Source organism: Triturus cristatus, chromosome 10, assembly GCF_964204655.1.
Source record: "Triturus cristatus chromosome 10, aTriCri1.1, whole genome shotgun sequence".
Lineage (NCBI taxonomy): Eukaryota > Metazoa > Chordata > Amphibia > Caudata > Salamandridae > Triturus > Triturus cristatus.
In genome coordinates, this window is record NC_140593.1 from 420,899,620 (window position 1) to 420,919,879 (window position 20,260).

The following is a 20,260-nucleotide window of genomic DNA, read 5'->3' on the forward strand; positions in this document are numbered from 1 at the left end:
GGTTCCAAAATGGAGGGGGAGGTCGGTATTTAAAAGAGCTTGTACCTCAGTGCGTGTGTTTGCCACATTAAGAAGAAATGTTTCACGGGACGAAGTCAACGCAACCTCTTTTTTAGACAAAAGAGCCCTTATTCTGCTCATCCTATTGAACTCTGCGTTCAAGGTTGGAATCGCTGGCCAGATGGATATATCGAGTCAGCCTTGCGGGGGTGGGAAAAGGACGTTATTACAGCAAACTACTTTTTGCGAAACAGTGACTATGTAAGGAATACTACTAGCATCCCACAGCAAGCTTCACTGTTCAAAAGCAAATAACTACCGTTGGCAAGCAGCTTAAAAGAAGACGTTATAACTGGCATTGGATTCCCCTTTAGGACACAAGCTAAATTAGGAGCATGTATATTGCAAGCGCAATGTAATTGTATATGTCTACAAACCACCGAGTGATCAGGAGCGGAAGTGCATTCTTCACCTTTTAAGTAAACCTCCTTGCCATCCCTTACGCATCTGTAAGTGAACGGAAGTGACCAAACTTCGTGCAGGAACGCATCACCAAGTTGTTCATATCTGCCAATGGCATAATGCTTCATGCACGAAGTAAATTTGAACAAACTAAAAGGTAAAGTGACTAATCCGTGTACAAGCCACACGGCTGAATTTAATTCAGCTACAGAAAAAGGTAAAGGTTCTAATTTTTCAATGTGCCGCAATGCATAAGTTGCATCTTTCATGGACATGAACTGCTGTTTTTCAGTCAAATTAAAAGGAAGGAACAATGATGAAATATTCATGTAATCCCAAGGGACTTTCCCTGCCTTTAACGTTTGCAATGTCCATGCAAACTGCATAATTGAACGCAACTGATTTTGACCATGATACAACACAGACACATCATTCTGCACAATGTCTACGACAGAAGAAACAATATTATCTAATGTATAAATTCTAGAAGACAATGTATTAATACTATTATCTATCACAGCCAATACTTTTTCCATATTGGCCTGGTCAATAGCACGTAATCTAGAAGCAGCCTCAATTTGCGACAATTTCCAAATTTCATTGTAAATAGCATAAGCCCATCGTTTAGGTCTACCATTTACAGGACCCTTAATGAAATCATTCAAATCTATTTTTTCATTTAAGCGTGACAAATGAAGCTTAACTGAAGTTAACGTGAAATGTTGCAGCCATGACTGACATAACTTACCTACAGAGTAGGTAGTCACCGTGTGTGAAGAAGTGAAACGAGGATCAACCCTAAGTTGTGTATACCCCGGAGCCAAATCCAGAAACCGACGTTGACAGGAATCTGAGCTTGTTTGCCATACCAACCAACCCTCAGGATTCAATGTTGAAATATTGAAGGTGTCATTGGAAACAAGGGACTGCAACATAGTAAGGGACAGGTCTGAGTGATTTTCCCAACCAGGATAAGCACCCAGATCAGGGATCAAGGGGGAAATTAATTTTTTAGATAAAGCCAATCCAAAACAGGTGCTCTGAAAAATAGACGAATTTAAAAATAGGATATGGTTTGGGATAAGACAGGCACGATGCAAAGCTTCTGTTCCTTGTACCTGCCACGGTCTAGTTCCCCAAACCGATTTAAGATCAATAGTAGCTTTCCATACGTCATAACCTCCAATAGCCAAGTCATCCATAAAGGATTTGGAATATAATAATTTTGTGTGTGTCAGTCTGACCTTAGAAGTGGGCTCTACCGCCATCTTAAAATAAAAAGAATCAGGGTTAGACACACTAAAATCTGAAAAGTATGTGAATTTTTCCAATAACGTGTCAGAGCTACCAGGCATAGGGACAGGACAATGTTCCCATTGAGTGAAATTAACAAAATTTCGAAACGTATTCGCTCTGTGTAAGAAATGTGTGCCATAATGTTGAAAACAATATTGTTCATCGTAGTTTGCAGTATTTAAATACAGATCTTCAGCATCAAATGCAGCATAATATTTTAAATCAGAAAACAGTGCTTCTATTGCTTGTACATCCCAATCATCTGAGCGGATGTTTTATTTAACTACATCACCCATAGAAACACGAAAAACAGTTGGCACATTAATAACTTCGGCGGGACCATGAATTTGAAAGTTCACTGCATCCCATGCAATCCCATCACGTACAGGCCAGGCGGTGATGTTCACAAACGTCTGGTCTCTTTTCATGATGTGTGATGAGGAATGGGGGGCCAAAGTTCCATCAATTAATTGAATTGTAGAACGCTCATTCAGGTAGTGTCCATTGATAAGTCTAAAAAACACTACCACAAAGCCAATTGTCATGAATAAAAAAATACAAATTAGCACCAACCAGATGTAAGTCCAAGGTGCAACCAAAAAATGTCTCTTGAACCAGGCAAAAAATATAGAAATTTTGGAAGGGACAGTGGAAGTCAATGATTCAGTTTCAAAGGAGGAACGGGACCGGGTAAGTGTCGTTGTATTCAATAGGAGCAAAGCGACTTCTGTAGGATAAGCATACTCAGGGTCAGCGGGCAAACCACCAGCAATAGGTGGCGAATCAGTAACTGTGATCATCTCAACAGAAACCTCAGGCACGATGATAGAGGGTGGCACCACAACAGAGTTTCTCAGCATCGAAGGGCAGGAAACCGAAGGTGTCATACTATGGAGAATCGGCCACCCTGTGTAGCTTGACATTTTCAATTGAAATGTACCTGTTTTCCTTGCGACCAGGAAGTGGGGGTAAAACAACTGTACGTGTACCCAATACTCCAAGCACCGGGACTGGTGCACGATAAGAGGGGCCAAACTCCTTCTTGTTCTCCACCTTCTCACGGACCAGGTCACCAACTCGAGGCAGCCAGCCAACCACCGGAATCAGGAGCGCTTTTTCAGATGTAGAGGGCACATGTTCCTTTGCTAGAGTGTCTCTTGCTTCTTGTAGATTCTGTAATACAGCACAGTGGTCATCGAGGTCAAAAGGCGCGGCAGCCGCCGCCATGTCTAGACCATCAAGGTCCGGAACAAACATTCTCACTCCAAAGAGCATCATGTACGGGGTCCGCCCACCCAGAGACCTTCTAGGGAGGTTATTAAGTGCACGTTGGACGTCATACAAGTGGGCAAGCCAGTTCCGGCCTGTACCTAACACCTTGGCTGTCAACGATTGCTTTAGGTCACGGTTCATCCGTTCCACAACACTATTGCCCTCAGGCCGGTATGGAGACGAAAATTTGACTTGGACCCCCAAACTTCTCATTGCTTCTTTGTACGCCTTAGAGGCGAACGCCGGGCCCTGATCAGAGTGAAGGGTACCACACGCAAAACTCCCTATAAAGACACGCAATGCTTTGATGACAGTCCTGGCATCAGCACTCCTTTGTGGCCACACCCAGAGAAAACGTGTGCACGAATCCACTGCAACCAAGATGTACTTGTACGCAGTATCAGAGGTAAAAGGACTGCAGTGATCTAAATAAATACACGCTAGTGGTTGATTAGATATATGCAACTGCGTTGGAGGTGGACGCGCAACAGAAGAAGGTTTAATCTGCTGGCAAATGTCACAACTAAGTACATAAGCCCGCGCTTGTTTATACAAACCGTACCACCAGAAAAGTTGCTGTAAAAGAGACACAGTTGCTGACACTCCAGCATGCGCAGACGCAACACCTTCGTGGGCAGCTGTTATCAAATTTGGTCTGCAGTCCGCGTTGGGAATCAATCTATCACCAACGTCGTTAATCCTCACTAACGGGACGTTATCAGCACTTAAGTGATAATGGTATCGAGAAAGGAAACCTCTAGGGAAATTTGTCCCTGTCTCAGAAGCAGCAATAGCTGCCAAGATGTCAGCATCAATCTTAGATTTTGATCTTGTAACTGCTGCTACTAAATATGTTGCCACTGCTGTTTTAGCTGCCTCGTCAGCCAAACTGTTACCGACAGCATGGACACCAACTCGTTGGTGACCAAGAGTGTGAATTACATTCACAAGTGGCAGACTCCCTTTAAGTTCTGCCACTCGAGCCCAAAGCGTTTTATGCTTCACTGCGCTACCTTTGGAATCACGAAAACCATTCATAATCCAAAAAAGCAAATTGTCGTTGTAAGATTGAACATAATAGTAAGAGTCACTCACTATAAGAGTAGTGACTCTGTGATCAGCAAACTCAAGTGCAAGCACCAGAGTACGAAGCTCCGCCAGTTGCGCGGTACATTCACCCAATGACTGCGTATGCACTGCATCAGATTTGAACTCTCCATTCACGAAAGTACCGACTACAATTGCGCAAGCCGCTGAATAAGCGTGCCTTGATCCAGTTGCGGGTTGCGCCGACCCGTCAGTGTATATGACACAATGGTATTCCTCGATGGGGCGCAACGACAGAGGAGCAGGATGAACAAACTCATACTCCAGACTCTCTTGAGTCTGCAACGCCGCGTCAAGGATGTATTCGACGTCAGGCGAAGCTAAGGAAGTCGCCCATTGTATCCACCGTGGATGCAAAGCCTTAGAATTTGGTACACTAGCTTTAATGACTGCTTCGAGAGCAGGAAACGGTGTTACCACCAGCATGCGTTTTCCCTGTGATAGCGCTCGTTCTTTCAGGATCGCCATCTGAACTGCTGTTAGGACTTTTTCAACAGTGGAAAATCGCAGCTCAGCCGAAGTGTACAGATGAGATTTGTAAGCAATGGGGACTGTGTCACCCTCATTGAACGTTAAGTACGTGAAACCTTCCGCGCCTGGAACAATTCTAATGACCAGATTGGTGTGGTTGTCACGAGTTTTTAGATATTTAGCTGTAAGAAGATCAGTTTGCAAAGTATACAATGCCAACGAGTGCTCTGGCAGCCAGCAGGATCTGGTAAAAGTTGGTTGTATCAACGCATAAAGCGTCTTGATACGCTGGGCATAATCAGGAATGTAAGATCGACCGAAATTCAGAAAACCCAGCAAGGATTGTAGTTTTTTAAGTGTCGTAGGGATACGAAGGTTTGCGCATTTCTCCAGGAATTGCGGTGCCAAGCCTCGACCTTCATTATTGAGTTCGTACCCCAAGAACAACACTGTAAATTCAGCAATGTGGGACTTCTTAAAGTTAAACTTGTAACCAAAGTCTGCAAACATAGTCACTATGTTATCCACACGAGCAAGGTGTGGAAGCAACTTGTCGTCTGTCAGATAGATGTCATCAACATACGAGTATGCTTCCGGGTCTACCATCTCCAAGAGAGAGACCACGCGAGCGGCAAAAACTCCAGGGCTGTTTTTATAGCCCATAGGGAGCCTTTTGAACAATTTTTGTTTTCCACCCGAGGTGAATGCTGTCCACTCATAACTAAGAGGGGCCAGGTTATGGCAATAAAAGCCATTTGATAAGTCAAGCATAGTTTTTAAACGTTTTCTCACAAGACTATCAACGAGAGCCGAACTATGAGTATTTTGTACCGCACACGTCCGGCAATGCGAGTTTAAATGCCGGTAATCCAAAACTTGGCGGTACGACCCATCAGGCTTCGTTACAGTGAATAAAGGATTATTCATGGGTGACACACATGTCTCAATCACTCCTTGATATTCCAATTGTTCAAGGATAGACGCGACGTGAGGTCTTGCCTCGCGACGCATGGGATATTGGGGTTGAGGCTGGGGATCGGATCGCAATGGAATCTCGTGATTGGGAGAACATTTATCCCAGCCAACCTGATTACGATATAACGCAGGCGCAAGCACCTGCGCCCACTCCCCGGCTAACCTAGTAGACTCCTCCGTGGGCACTGCGTGCCCAAAGGAAGGAAGTATAACTTCCTCCCCCCTAGGGGCGTCTAAAATGAAAGCCGGAGGCCAATCTTTCTCCGCCAAAAGAATATCATATGTGGTGGTAAGATTATCCCCAAAAACCACTTTAATTTTGCGTTGTATGTCACCCTCAATATTAAGGACTATTTCAAATAATCTTTCCGGGGGGGCTACGCGAGTATCAGCAGTTTCAACTGTCACATAAATGTCAGTTGCTGTCGCCTCCAGAAATGGACGCAATGCTTCCCGCACTACTGTAACCTCCGCTGCGCTGTCTAGCAGCGTTAGTGCCCATGTCAGGTTCCGAAGCTGTGTCCTGACCATCTGAGGCATATCTCGCTGAGATAGCAGCAACTTTCTTTTCTGAAACGGTGGACGTGGTCTGGCAGCGTCTTCCTGCTTGCCTTTACCGTCAGTCTGGCGGGGCTGGTCTCAACCTTGAGCACCCCGTCCGCTCCCACGGTCTCCACCACCAGAGTGCGAAGTCGATGTTTCCTGTGAAGAACGAGAAGAGCGTTGTTCAGAAACCTGAAACCTATCAGGTGACTTAATACGAGTACGATCGCGCAAATCATAAGTGCGTTCACTATACGACTGAACGGGTGAGGCAGGACGAGAAACCTGTTTCTGTTGCTGCTTCTCTTGTTTTTTGGCTCGCCAACTTTGTTTAGGAAAGTTGGGCTTTTCGTCTTTTGTACACGAACTCACCTTAGTTTGTTGCACTACATCGGGAATTTCGACGGTGGGTTTCACACCCAAGGCACTACGTCCAACCATCCTATAGGCTTTCGCAATAATTTTGGCGAACTTTCTTGGCTTATCGGCATCAGCCACAAGCTCCAGCATATTACCAACTTGGAACTGCATGGCATCTCCTTTGAGGTTGCCCATTACCATGGAACAAACAACATCGAAACTGTCGACAAGCCGTAATCCCAACTCAATAACTGCCTCCGCACCATGACTTTCTTGATCTTTCTTGATGACGGAGGGTAGTACAGCTATAGACGGAGTGCCGTAGCACTTCTAATACGTCGCAGCAAAGACCTTGCCCCAAATTGTCACAATCAACAAGTTCAGGGACCAGGTCCTTGGGCAAAGTAATGGTGAGTATCCTGTGTTTATCCACAGGTGTAGTGTTTGGAAACACAGCTTCTAATTGATCAAATTTTTCCGCAAGCCAGTAAGGAAATTCATCCTTACTGAGGGGGCGCTTGCCGACAACCGCGTTAACCATAACAGGGCTAATAACCACCGTGTGATGGTGATCCGCCCCGTGTCCAGCAACCGCAGGTGCTCCCACCTGAACTGTGCATGACACATACTGCACTAAAGCCCTATGGACCGTAATCAGGGCTGTGTGTAGTGTTCGTAAATCACCCACTCCTACCGTCAGGTAGCGTGGGTGTGGAGTATATCCGGCCAGTACCGGCCATGTGGCCCCTGCAATTGACAACGGGCCCATTCCCGCCGATAGGACCTCATGGGGGAGGGCGCCATTAAAACAAATTGTATGCTGCCAGGCAGAAATAGGAATTTCCAGAGTCCGATATGGGGCATAAGCCGCAGGTACAGCCGAGGCTGTATATTCGTGGAACAAATTATCGTCTGTATCCACCTCCGCAAAGGTCACCCATGAGTAAAACAACTCATATGGGTAGGTGGTATTAGCACTGACCACAAAGACTACGGCCATCCCGTCATCAGGTACCCCATACACCCTCAAATGAGCGCGCAGAGGAACCCTACTATGAGCGGGAATATTAATCGCCATAAGGACCCCTTAAAGAGTAACAACGATATTTACAGTAGCACTTGGGCTCAAAATTTATAACCTTTTTAATTTTCAAGCTTTGATGAATACAAGCCCCAGCTAGGCCCGCAAGAGACAAGGGTTCGCTCTTCTGTAACGAAATCTATAAGGAAGTTGGCACGGAAACTGCAAAGTACAAAAACAACGTTTATTAACCCTTAAGGGTGGTCCTACAATCCATACAACACTCTTCAGTATTGCAAGGAGTAGCACAAAGAACTTGCATACACAGTCCCCTTTTATACACAGCGAAGGGGCTCATGAGTGGGTGGATACCACAGAGTTGAAGAACATTACCATTTAGGGTCATTCTCGATACCGAATCAATACATGGGCGGAGCTAACACACTCCTTGGGCCCGCGAAAACACATGGTCAAGCAAAGCTAATTATAACAGATGTGGTCAAGTCTGGGCATGCGCCAGATGGACAAGGGAGAGCTATTTATAACCTGTTGCTAGGCAGATTACAAGAGCAACTAACACAGAAGTCGGACTCTCCTCGTGGTGAACACATGGCAGCATGTCAATACAAAATGGAGTCCGGACTTCGGCCAACATAATGGGGAAGACACGATAAAAGGGAAACACCAATGTTTTCAGTAAATGCTTAATCATATTCTGCCTTAATTTACAACAGACGACCCTTTCAGCATTTACTGAAGACATCTGGCTTCCAAGAATAATCATCGTATATGTCAATTATCATCATTCCTTTAACCTCTTTAGCTAGACCCTTCTGGCGGGCAACTTCGACAATAGCTTTCTTGTCTGGAATGCAGAATGAAATGCATACAGAACAGCACAATGGTCCACATTGAATACACATACAAAGAAAGAACAGAATTGCTATAATAATGCAGAGACCAGTTAGAACCTTCCAACCCCAGGCAGTAACCAACGCCCAAAACCATCCAGAAAAGGACCAAGTGCCGTTTTCCGTGTGGATTTCAGCTGCTATTTTATGCAGCTTATTAATGGCGTTATAAACGGATGGCGTATGATCAGGAATGAACACACAGCAGCTACTTCCAATAATTTTACAGGCTCCTCCTCGATCAGCTAGCATTACATCCAATACCATACGGTTCTGCAATGCTACAATTCTGGTAATCTGTAACTCTTCCGTAAGATTCCCAAGAGCAGCAGCAGTCTGATTTGTCACAGCTTCTACCACTCTTGTTAATCTTCGGATCTTCCTACTATTCAAAGCGGCTCCGACAAAGAAAAACAGTCCTAAATTAAAATCAATATACTGTTGCAAACTGGTATCAGTTTGATCCACATCATCGATCGATAAAGTACGTTTATATCTATTTACAGTCACATTATTCAACAACTTCAAATCCTTATGATAGGACGCGGGTGCTAGAAATACAGGAGGTAATAGGAATGATACATAGCATACCCCAGACCACCCAGCCGGCAAACGGTAATAACCTTTATTTCCACATACAAAATAGGTATTATGGGATGCTAGGAAGGTGCTGTTGTTCAGCCCATCGATGTTTAATACGGTTATACAATCACTGACACCGACAGGGATAAAACCCACACTCTGGACACACAGGTCCGCTTGGGCTTGAGCCACTTGGATCACAAATTTTTCCTTCCCCACAGTGTCTCTGGTATTCGTGAAGATATAGGGAATGGATTCATTGTCCGGTCGGTACTCTTCCCATTCCCAAATTGTTCCATTCGCTTGTGGATATCCACTCTTATCCTGATGGCATTCTTTATTAAGTCTGAAAAGCAATCGTCCCACTGTCGGTTTTCGAGTAGCAAACAACAGAGTGTACCATGCTCTACAAGAGCCATTGTGAGAGAAAGGAAGTGGTATGAATGGCGTACCTCCTTTCTTCTGATGGGCTGGCATCATCCCACATATCCAACAGTTCGTAGCATTTGTAGCAACGTGGGTGTGATGCAGCATCTGAATGAAAGTGTTATTCAAATAGGATTGCCGATGCTTCAACTCTTGGTATGGCAATGTGTAAAAATAGTGCTCCGCAGGCACTGGAGTCGTCAACACAAGCGTCTCTCGGGCAGGAGTTGCCTCCTCCACAAACCATGTGGTTATACCAACAATAGCTACTGTTAGCATGAACCCCAACGCACAAAGAATTTTCTTCTTCTCCATGTCAAAGGAAATAATACCCTGATATCTTCCTGAAACTAAAAGTCTGTCAGAACTCTTCCCCTTGGGCAGCGGTTGATTTCTTCACCAGCGGGCCAAGACGGGTGTCACTACACTAATGCAAGGCTGATCCCCCCCCCTTGCCTCATCGGCTCTCCGTTTCACTAACCCAAGGGCCGTTCTGACAGTATGTCCCGGTACTGGAAACCTCACTTCCTTGGTCGCAGATGATATCGCCTTCCTCCAGAAGTCGTATGGTCCGGAAAAAGCTCCTCAGTGTCGTTTGGCTCTGCAGCACGGCCTGTTTCTGCTGCTAAGATGTCTCGTTGATCGGTCAGCACGGCAGACTCCACCAATCCGGGCGGTACCTTTCGACAGTGCAAGGAATGGATCCAATTCTTCCTGTTCGAGACTCGCACTGCCGTCCTCGTTGCAAGAAGGACCTGCTCAGGTCCGACCCATCTCGGCTCCAAACTGTTCGTCCTGTCGAAGACCTTCAGCATGACATGATCCCCAGGGCGGAGACCATGTCCTTCACCGGTAGACCGATCAGGGAGCGCCTCTCGGACCTGTTGATGAATAGAAACCAAGTTATCCGTTAACTGTGCCAGATAGTCACTCATCATCACACAAGGTACATCATACACAGCCTTAGGCCTTGGTGGACCCCAAATATTCATTGGGCGTCCAAACACAATCTCATAAGGTGTAAGGCCGGTTCGAGAGTGTGGCACCGACCTAATTGACAATAACGCCAGTGGCAAGGCGTCTGGCCAAGTCAAAGATGTTGAAGCTTGAATTTTGGCGATCTTAAGCTTCAGTGTACCGTTATACTTCTCGACTAGTCCTGCAGACTGAGGATGGAACACGGCGTGGAACTTCTGGGTGATGCCTAGGCCCTTCAAGACATACTTTATAACATCTGCTACAAAGTGAGGGCCATTATCACTCCACAGAAGTCTACAGACGCCGTATCGGGGGAAAAACTCTTTCAGCAATAGCTTCGCTGTAGTCATTGCAGTATTGTCTTTCGCAGGGTACGCCTCAACCCACTTACTGAAGGCGCAAACCACTACTAGAACATACTTCAAATTGTTACAGCGCTCAAGCTGGATGTAATCCATCTGCAGAACCTCAAAGGGTGCAGTGGGTGTCGCAAATCCTCCTGCTGGAGTTCGCGTGCCTTTCCCTGGGTTGTACTTCAGACAAATCATACAGGTCTGCACCACCCTCTTTGCTGTGCTAGCAATCTCTGGATGCTCCCAGACTTGGGTAAGCAATTTCACAATTGCGGAAGCTCCAACATGTGCTAGCCCATGTGCCATCTGGACCATAGGTTGTACAAAAGCCGTGGGTAACTTCCATCTATCCATCTGCTTATTTCTCCAGCAACCCTCGTCATCCAGTTCTCCTTCGCTAGCCCATTGTTCCCGCTCTTTGTCAGAAGCGGTCTTTTGTATTTCTCGCACTTCCTCCTTCGCATCATGCCATCTCTCCACCTGTGACTTCACTACGTACATGGCAGTAGTACCGGGCTGCATCGCAGTCTCCCGTGCTACTCGATCCGCTAACGCATTTCCTTCTCCAACCTTATCAACCACTTTCCTATGGGCACTACACTTAACAATGGCAATTTTCTTTGGGTATGTCAATGCAGTTAAAAGATTGTGGACTAACTCCCCATGCATTATCTGTACCCCATGTGACGTTAGAAACCCTCTCTCCTTCCAGAGTAGGCCGAAATCGTGCGCTACTCCGAAGGCATAGCGGCTGTCTGTGTAAACATTCACACACAATCCTGTACTGAGCTCACACGCTCGTGTTAACGCTATCAGTTCCGCTGCTTGAGCTGATTTCTGTGGTATGCGTGCTGTCTCCACTATCGTCTGTAACGTAGTAATTGCATACGCTGCTGAAGTCGTACCATCTGGTAGCTTCAGGCATGATCCATCTACCCACAACTCTCCATCTACATCTGAAAAGGGCGTATCCTGGAGATCAATACGACCCTTTGTTTGTTCCTCAGTCACAAGAATACAATCATGCGCTTTCTGTGCCTCAGGCTGGGTCTCGGGGTATGGCAACAATGTGGCCGGGTTTAATGTCACGCACCTTTTTAACGTAATGTGAGGAGCTAAAAGCGTCAACTCATATCCCGTTAAACGGGCACTGGTCAAATGCTGCGTCTTTGTTTGATTAAGCAGGGCATCAACAGCGTGGGGAACTAACACCAACAGTTTATGGGACAATACAATTCCTTCACTCTGCCGTATTGACACAGCTGTTGCCGCAACCGAGCGAAAACACCCTGGTAATGCTCGGGCGACAGGATCAAGCACAGCCGAGAAGTATGCACAAGGGCGCTGCTTATCGCCGTGCATCTGCACTAAGACTGATAATGCACATCCATCTTTCTCATGCACATACAACGAAAAGGGTTTTGCATAATCAGGGGTCCCTAACACTGGTGCTGAACAAAGGGCCTGTCTCAATTGCTGGAAAGCAGCGTCACACTCATCTGACCAGGGGATCGGGATGGGCGTGTCTTTTGTCAAGAGCGCTAGTAATGGCTTAGCTATGTGTGAAAACCCCAATATCCACTGTCTACAAAAAGAAACAAGACCCAAAAATGCACGCACATCCTTCTGCGTGGATGGCCTTGGTGTGTCCAAAATTACTTGGATACGATCTGGTGTGAGTGCACGCCCCTCCTTAGACAAAAGGTGACCCAAATAAGTCACCTTTGGTCTACAGAATTGCAATTTCTTCCTAGAGACCTTATGGTTGTGGGACGCTAAAAAAGAAAGTAAGGCTATCGTACTTTTCTCACACAACTCCAGGGTGTCAGCCGCCAACAGGATGTCATCAACATATTGAATGAGGGCGACCCCCTCGAGTAAGGCAAAGGAATCCAACTGCCGCTTCAAAGCCTGACTATAAATACTAGGGCTTTCTGTATAGCCCTGGGGAATTCTACAAAAACGATAAGATCTATTGTTTAATGTGAACCCAAAAAGAAATCGGCTATCAGGGTGAATGGGGATAGAAAAGAAGGCATTTTTCAAATCAATCACTGAGAACATGGTCGCCGTAGGCGGGACCAAGGTAAGCAACGTCGTGATATCGGAAACCACCGGGTACTGAGGTATCACGATCTTGTTCACCTCCCTCAAATCAATTATGAACCGATAAACCTTTGCGTCCGTGTCCTTTTTCAGAATAGGGAGAATCGGGCTGTTACAGATATTATAGGGGACTTCTTCCACTACCCCCACTGCGATCAGGTCTTGCACAATCTGTATGAGAGCCTCCTCGCCCTCCTGAGAAATACGATACTGTGGGAGGCGTGGTAGCACCGCCCCCTCCTGGACACTAATGTGGACCGGAGGAATCACCATTTGTCCGACATCTGTGTCCGAAGTCGCCCACAAAGTTTGGGGGAGGGTAGCCAACAACGCGTCCTCTGAGATCGTACACATCCGCCCAGATCGGGGGTAGTTGTCATTTAATATCACCCTCACACCCTCAGGGGAACAGCGAATTGTAGCCCTAAAATGCTTTAACATATCAAGGCCCATAATGTTATCCGGTGTGTACGGAGCAAGCAGAAACGGACAAGGCGCAGAAAAAAAATCAACTTTAAATGCAAGGGGCTGTGAAAGAGGGCTTCGGGAAAGTGTACCGTCAAACCCTACCGATGTAACTATTGAGCCGGATGGGGGAGCCCCCGGAACCAAGTACCTAGACAATGCACTACGTGTCGCTCCTGTATCCACTAGGAACTGATCAGTAGAACCTAAAACCTCAGCCGATACATAAGGACCCGTCTGATCGACCGGCACCTCAACTGATTCGGACCCCCATCCTACGCATTCCTATGCATGCTGAGAATCGTGATATCCCAATCGATCGCTGTCCGATACATGATACTGGTGCTGGCGATCGAAAACATTTGAGCTATCTCGGTGCTGTCCGGCAGTATCGAAACGGACATTATCGTTGGAATTCCCTCTAAAGTTCGAGAAGCCCCCTCTACCTCTCGGCCCACCCGGAGTGTGCCCCTGCCGCGAAGCACGCAACGCTGGGCAATCCCTGGCCCAATGGCCCAACTGCTTGCAATACGCACACTGGTTCCTATTCAAATCAGATCGGCCCGAAGGGGGACCATAAGATCCGCCCCTTCCTCTATTATTATTACCCCGGCGGGGCGGGCCATATACTTGTGCTAACATCACTTTGGTTTTAAGATCTTTCGATTTCTTCTCCTCCTGGCCCTTCGCCTCGTGCTCCTGACGCTCATAATACTGGGCAATGGTCAGAAGGGCCGTCGGTGTCGCGGAGGACCAAGAACTCTCACTCGCTTTTAACCGGGCCGCAACTGCCGGCAGCAGATTGGCCACATATTTGTCCGCGAAAAGGTGGCGGCCCGTGTCGTCAGTAAGCGACTGGCCACTAAAATCATGGAACGTTTCCTCAAACCGCGTAAAGAAGTCCGCGACTGACTCGTCAGCTTTCTGTTTACATGCTGCTAACATATTCCAGTCAATCTTTTTAGGGGGGATAATCGTCTTCAACTTAGCCACAATAGCCGCAGGGAGATCTAAAATATTCTGGGGTGGTTTCTGTGCGGGCTTCCGTTCCCTATCCTCATCCTCAAGGTCGGACCACCGGGCCTTGAAGGCAACCGCATCATCTACCTTCCGGACAGAGCGCCACGTATCCGGCGGTAGGATAAGGCCAAAGAACAGGTCTATATCCGCCAAGGTCATAATGCAAGAATTCAAGGCCCCCTCGACTTCTTCATAGAAGGCCGCTGGATTCTTGCGGGGGTCAGGCAGCGCATTCTTTAATGCCATAACATCGGCCCTATGCCATGGAGTATAAACCCAGTTATATACAAAATATCCCCTTGCATCGGCGGAGTTAACATCCGAGCTAGTCCCCGCTCCTTTAGGAGGAACATACAAAGGCGCCGCCTCTCTCATCGGTTTAGCATGCACTACATTATCCTTATCTGACTGGGAGGTGGATGAGTGGCCCCCTGCCGCAACTGAATCCGACCGCTTCTCCTCCTCCGCTCGTTGGCGTGCTTTCTCTCGAAGGGCCAGCACCTCGTCCCGCAAGGCGAACAGCCGCCGAGCCGCCTCAGGAGCCTTAGAGGGAGAAAAAGCACCGTTACGTATTGCTCTGGCATCCGAAGACACTTCGTCAGGCTCAAAAACATGAGAATATTTTCGGAAAGCATTAATCACTTCATCCGCGAAATGACCCAGAAAATACACTTTATCTCTCTCCTGCCATGGCCCCCAAATTTGAAATAATTCCTCCATAGATACCTTGCCTTTAAGCGCACGGAAGGAAATTTGCCGAAGCTCAGCCATTTGCTCGGCCGGCAACATGGACCGTGTGTCTACCTTACCCGAAGCCGGGTCAGAATCCTGCGGCCGCGGAGCGGATGCGCCAACATAAGGGGGCGGAGAGCGATCTAGCAAATAAAAATCATCATCAGGATTATTAAGGACAGGATAAAGCGGCTGGCGAACAACATATTGACCCGAAACTTGTAGCCTACGCTCTTTCTCTTGTCTGTCCGTTTGCTCTTTATCCTCCCGACGCTTCGCTTCCTGCGCTCGCACATGATCATTCTTTCGCTGCTCCTTATCAAACAGCGCTTTCTCACGTTTCTCTCGCTCACGCACTTCCTTCACCCATAATCGCACACACTCAAACATATCCTGACGAGCACGTCGCTTACACATACACTGTTCCACATACTCAATCTTACGTATATCAAACGAGCCATACAAAGGCCAACGCAACTCAGGATCCTTCCTAGTATATTTCCTCCATAACGTGCTGTACATTATGGAAGAAAGACCATGCTTCACGTACATATCCCTATTAGGAGTCCCCTCTGGGGGAGCTGGAGCAGATTCCTCGAGGTTCAACCGGTTCCCAAGACAGCAACACCACTTACGGAGTGCGCTGAAAGCAGGCATGCTAGGAATAATGCAAAATATGCAGTATTATCAAAAATGGCACTTAATCGTTGCGCCGTTCAAAGTTTACACAGCTCCGGAGAAATTTCTCCACATTACCTGCCTATATGTGTTGCAACGCATATATTTTCACAAAGACAAATTCAAAATATGACTAGTCACCATCAATCAAACTCAAATAGCCAGACCAGGCTTCAAAACTCGGAGCAAGTACCGTACAACGGTTCTTACCAATCAAGAGTCCAGGTTCCAACTGCCAAGCTCCACAATCGCCCAAACGGCTCTCACGGCAGGACCGACAGAAGAGGTCTCAGTCGATGACCGGCGCCACCCAGATGGTCAGCTCGGAAGGGAAGGAAGAAAAACCTCGGGATGCCAAGGCTAAGACGCCGCTGGCAGTGATCACGTCCCTGGCCAAACTCCTCACCTTCGTCGCGACCAGTCCTTCGAGCATCCGAGTCGCCGATGAGCCCCACGTGACGGGCGCCAATTGATGAATACAAGCCCCAGCTAGGCCCGCAAGAGACAAGGGTTCGCTCTTCTGTAACGAAATCTATAAGGAAGTTGGCACGGAAACTGCAAAGTACAAAAACAACGTTTATTAACCCTTAAGGGTGGTCCTACAATCCATACAACACTCTTCAGTATTGCAAGGAGTAGCACAAAGAACTTGCATACACAGTCCCCTTTTATACACAGCGAAGGGGCTCATGAGTGGGTGGATACCACAGAGTTGAAGAACATTACCATTTAGGGTCATTCTCGATACCGAATCAATACATGGGCGGAGCTAACACACTCCTTGGGCCCGCGAAAACACATGGTCAAGCAAAGCTAATTATAACAGATGTGGTCAAGTCTGGGCATGCGCCAGATGGACAAGGGAGAGCTATTTATAACCTGTTGCTAGGCAGATTACAAGAGCAACTAACACAGAAGTCGGACTCTCCTCGTGGTGAACACATGGCAGCATGTCAATACAAAATGGAGTCCGGACTTCGGCCAACATAATGGGGAAGACACGATAAAAGGGAAACACCAATGTTTTCAGTAAATGCTTAATCATATTCTGCCTTAATTTACAACAGCTTGATAGAACCTTTAGTCTAAACCTAGGTAGGTTAAACCGTCACTCAAGTTTTCCGGAAACGAGAGTGAAGGTAGTTGTGGACTAAACTAGTACTGCCAAAGCGTCTCAGATCTTAAGACCAAACGTTAGGTGCGCCATGTTGCAGGGATTCTGCTTTTGCACAGAACTATGCGCAGGAGACCAGGACCTCAGAGAATTGTGGTGTACCAGAAAACTCCCCTCAGAACCCAGAACACCTTATCCGACTAGCTTAGTATCCCATTCGTTAACCTAGATCTAGCTAGGCGGTCCCAATGTATAGACAAACCAGAACAAGCGACTTAGATATTTCTCAGGAGTGGTGGGAATCCGAAATACCTGTTCGTACTTATTTGTTAGTCCACAACATAATAATACAGACACGGTAAAGTTTAAAGAGTTTATTTTATAAACCTCGCGTCCTAAGATGCAGTACTTTGGCTAACACTAGCAGACTAACAGTACAGATCAGAACCATAAGCATTATTACAATACCATATAAAATGAAAGGATCAATCATACTATTAATGACAGTGGTATACGGCCACACTCCTTTCACTAGAATCTAATACATTGTTATTATTAGACTATTAGAAGGTCTCTTAGACTAACAGGGGGGACCCCATACCGTATAGATCAGCTTAGTAGAATCACATCAAAGGATCAGCTTTCGCATGCATCAGCTCTTCTGTTCGAATGAATCTAAAACCAAACTGTTCTGCAATATTAAAGACGCTTGTCCTTCAGATATTGGCAGCTGTATGCATGATATGTCTAACAAGTGGTACGATCAATCTAAACACAATACTCTGTACCTTTTAGTGACCCAGACGCGTTCTTTGCATGATGTACAGACCAAGGGCACATTTCACGGTTAAGAATGTGAAACAACAGTTTGTTCTCCTGTAAGGCAAAGTCAAGTCAGCATTTCTAAAATGAATAACACATAACAATAGTGTTGTGTGCAGCGCAGCAGAAACGACAAGCTTGCTTGCTAACCATGATCTCGTTTATGCTAACTTAGTGTTGTAAATAGGGCGTGGCTTAATCCATCTCACAAGATTTTGTGCAATTTTCATAAAAATATATAATGTTATTTAATGAATAAAATATTTATAAATAAACAGTTTAAAAACTGTAGAAAATCAGTACAAAAAAATAGGTATAACTACTATCACACTTAAAAATTAGCATTTAAAAAACCTTAGAAATTCACAGAAAAAAACATTGGTTTCAGGGGTGTTATAGTCTGTATACCAACCCTTTCACAAAACCTATGTGAAGAAGTAATAACACTTCCACAAACATGAAAACAGTGGAGTACTTACATGCAATGGTGTCCCCAAAAATGAAAGATAACTGCCCTTGGTTTAGTCTTCCAAGCTGCCAGCAGTAATCCAAAAGTCAAGTGCTTGGTAGTACCAGCAATTAAAGACTCAAAATAATTCCTTGGTGTAGCTGCTCTAGAATGTACATTGTTAAAAACGAAAGCATTCCACATGAGCTGGTGTCTTTTATACTGGTGAAAGACTTAGAAAGACATCCTTTCCTTACATCATTCACTGTTTTAGGGAGTCAGTTGAGTGCATCGGGTAATCACTGAGGGAAGCAAACCATTTCCCCCTTATTAGGGTCCTTTTCTGTTATCCATGGCTTGAAAGCTATAAGTATATAGACATTGTCAGGGTTCCTAATCAGATGTATGACATTTGCTCTCCTATGGAAAGGTCTGTACCTATTAGCGGCAATTATTTTTCAAGAGCTGGCGGAATATCCTCCAATGCAGTTCACTATCAGGAATATAAATGCAACACTTTTGTAGTTAGTATCTACTTTATTATCCTTGCTAGCACTTTCGTTGAGTTCACCCACCTCTTCATTTTCTCAACTTTTCTTTAAAGAATGACAGACATTTACATTTGGATTAGTCTATTTCTCCTATGGATATTTCCAACAATGTGAGAAATGAATCAATAGCTCTCACATGGCAATCAAAACACAGGCATGACCCAATAAGGAATATCTCCACACTGATAGGATCAAGCATAAAGGTATTGTTCTTCCCCGAGCATAAACTTTTTCCTGTACATCTTCTTGTATCTGGAATTTTACTATCAGCGAAGGTCAAGCAAACAATTATGCCAGTCAATTCAGATCTTTTTTCCCAGCAAAGAAACAGTCATAAGTTCTCAATAAACTCAGGGAAACAAAGTTGTAGTGAAAACACAATAATTAATTTCAAGGACATCAGGACAACAAAAGGTTTGGTGGCAATAATACACCGGGGTTCCTGTGGCTGCGGGTTGCCAGTCGGAGAGCATGCTCCAGTGTCGCCAAGGTTGTGATCGAGCCTGGAGCAGGAGAGGTTATAGCGCCGCCCAAAAAGAACATGTTGGAGAGGATAGGTATTTGGATTAAAAGCCTTATGCGCGATTATGCAGAGGCATGTCGGGATATTGGAGTGGGCATGAAAGAGCGTCCTGGGAAAGCCGCAGTCTATCTCTCCATCCTTACCGGAGGAGGCATTTGTAACCACAAGACACCCTGTGAAATGTCTTTTCAGTCTAGTCTCCTGGATGCTGTTGGTACTCTCTTGCTCCTCTCCCCCTGGACCCGGAACGGGAGCTCTGAAGGCCACGTACAGCGGTTAGTAACTTTACGTAACCAGGGCCGCCTGCGCTATCAGAGCCTGGTCTTCTTTTCTCTCATGTATGAGGTCCCCTATGACCAAGACTGTAACCTCTATGAGGCCCAGTGCAAGCACCTTGCTCCCCGGCTGCTAGACTTCCCCAGCCGGGTGTGTGATGTGGGCTTTTTGGGACGCTGGTGGGTGTTGGATTCCAAAATGAAAGAATTTGATGTCAACGATGACGAGTTCAAGTACCTTCCTGCCCACCTTCAGACTATCTCGGCCAAGGATTTGCATTCGGAGGAAAATGAGAAACTGTTTGATGAGAAATACAAGGCTGTCTTTATGCCAGAAGAGCTCCTGCAAGAAGATTTTCCACAGGTGCCAACTCTGCTAAAGTCCACTCATTGATGTTTCCACGCCCTAAAGAGCGAAATATCTCGGGATATTGCACGTGAATTGTTTTTGTATTGGTGTGAATTTCCAAATACCTGCATTGTGAACCTTGGATAAAATCTCTAATGTACTTAAAACCAAATTGGAGAGGGTAAGAACTGCCTATCAAAGAGCAATTACTCATGGTGGTCATACCTAAACATTAAAAACCTGTCTAGCATTAAGCTGTGCAGCCTTACTGTGATCATGTCTTTAGTCCATAGTTTCCTTTCCCTTTTACATTGGTATTTAAAAATATATTTTATTCCTCACATAGTTGCATCAAGCATCCTTCTGTGTCCCTGACAGATTAGTGAGGGGGGGTTGCTGGAGCCACACCGCTTCAGCGAA

The 20,260-nt window shown here is 45.9% G+C and overlaps 1 pseudogene; it reads left to right on the forward strand.

The window, feature by feature from the left end:
* The window catches only part of LOC146789554 (mitochondrial import inner membrane translocase subunit Tim29 pseudogene), a 136,314-nt pseudogene extending 116,287 nt beyond the window's left edge, over positions 1–20,027 (forward strand).
* The last annotated feature ends 233 nt before the right edge of the window (positions 20,028–20,260 follow it).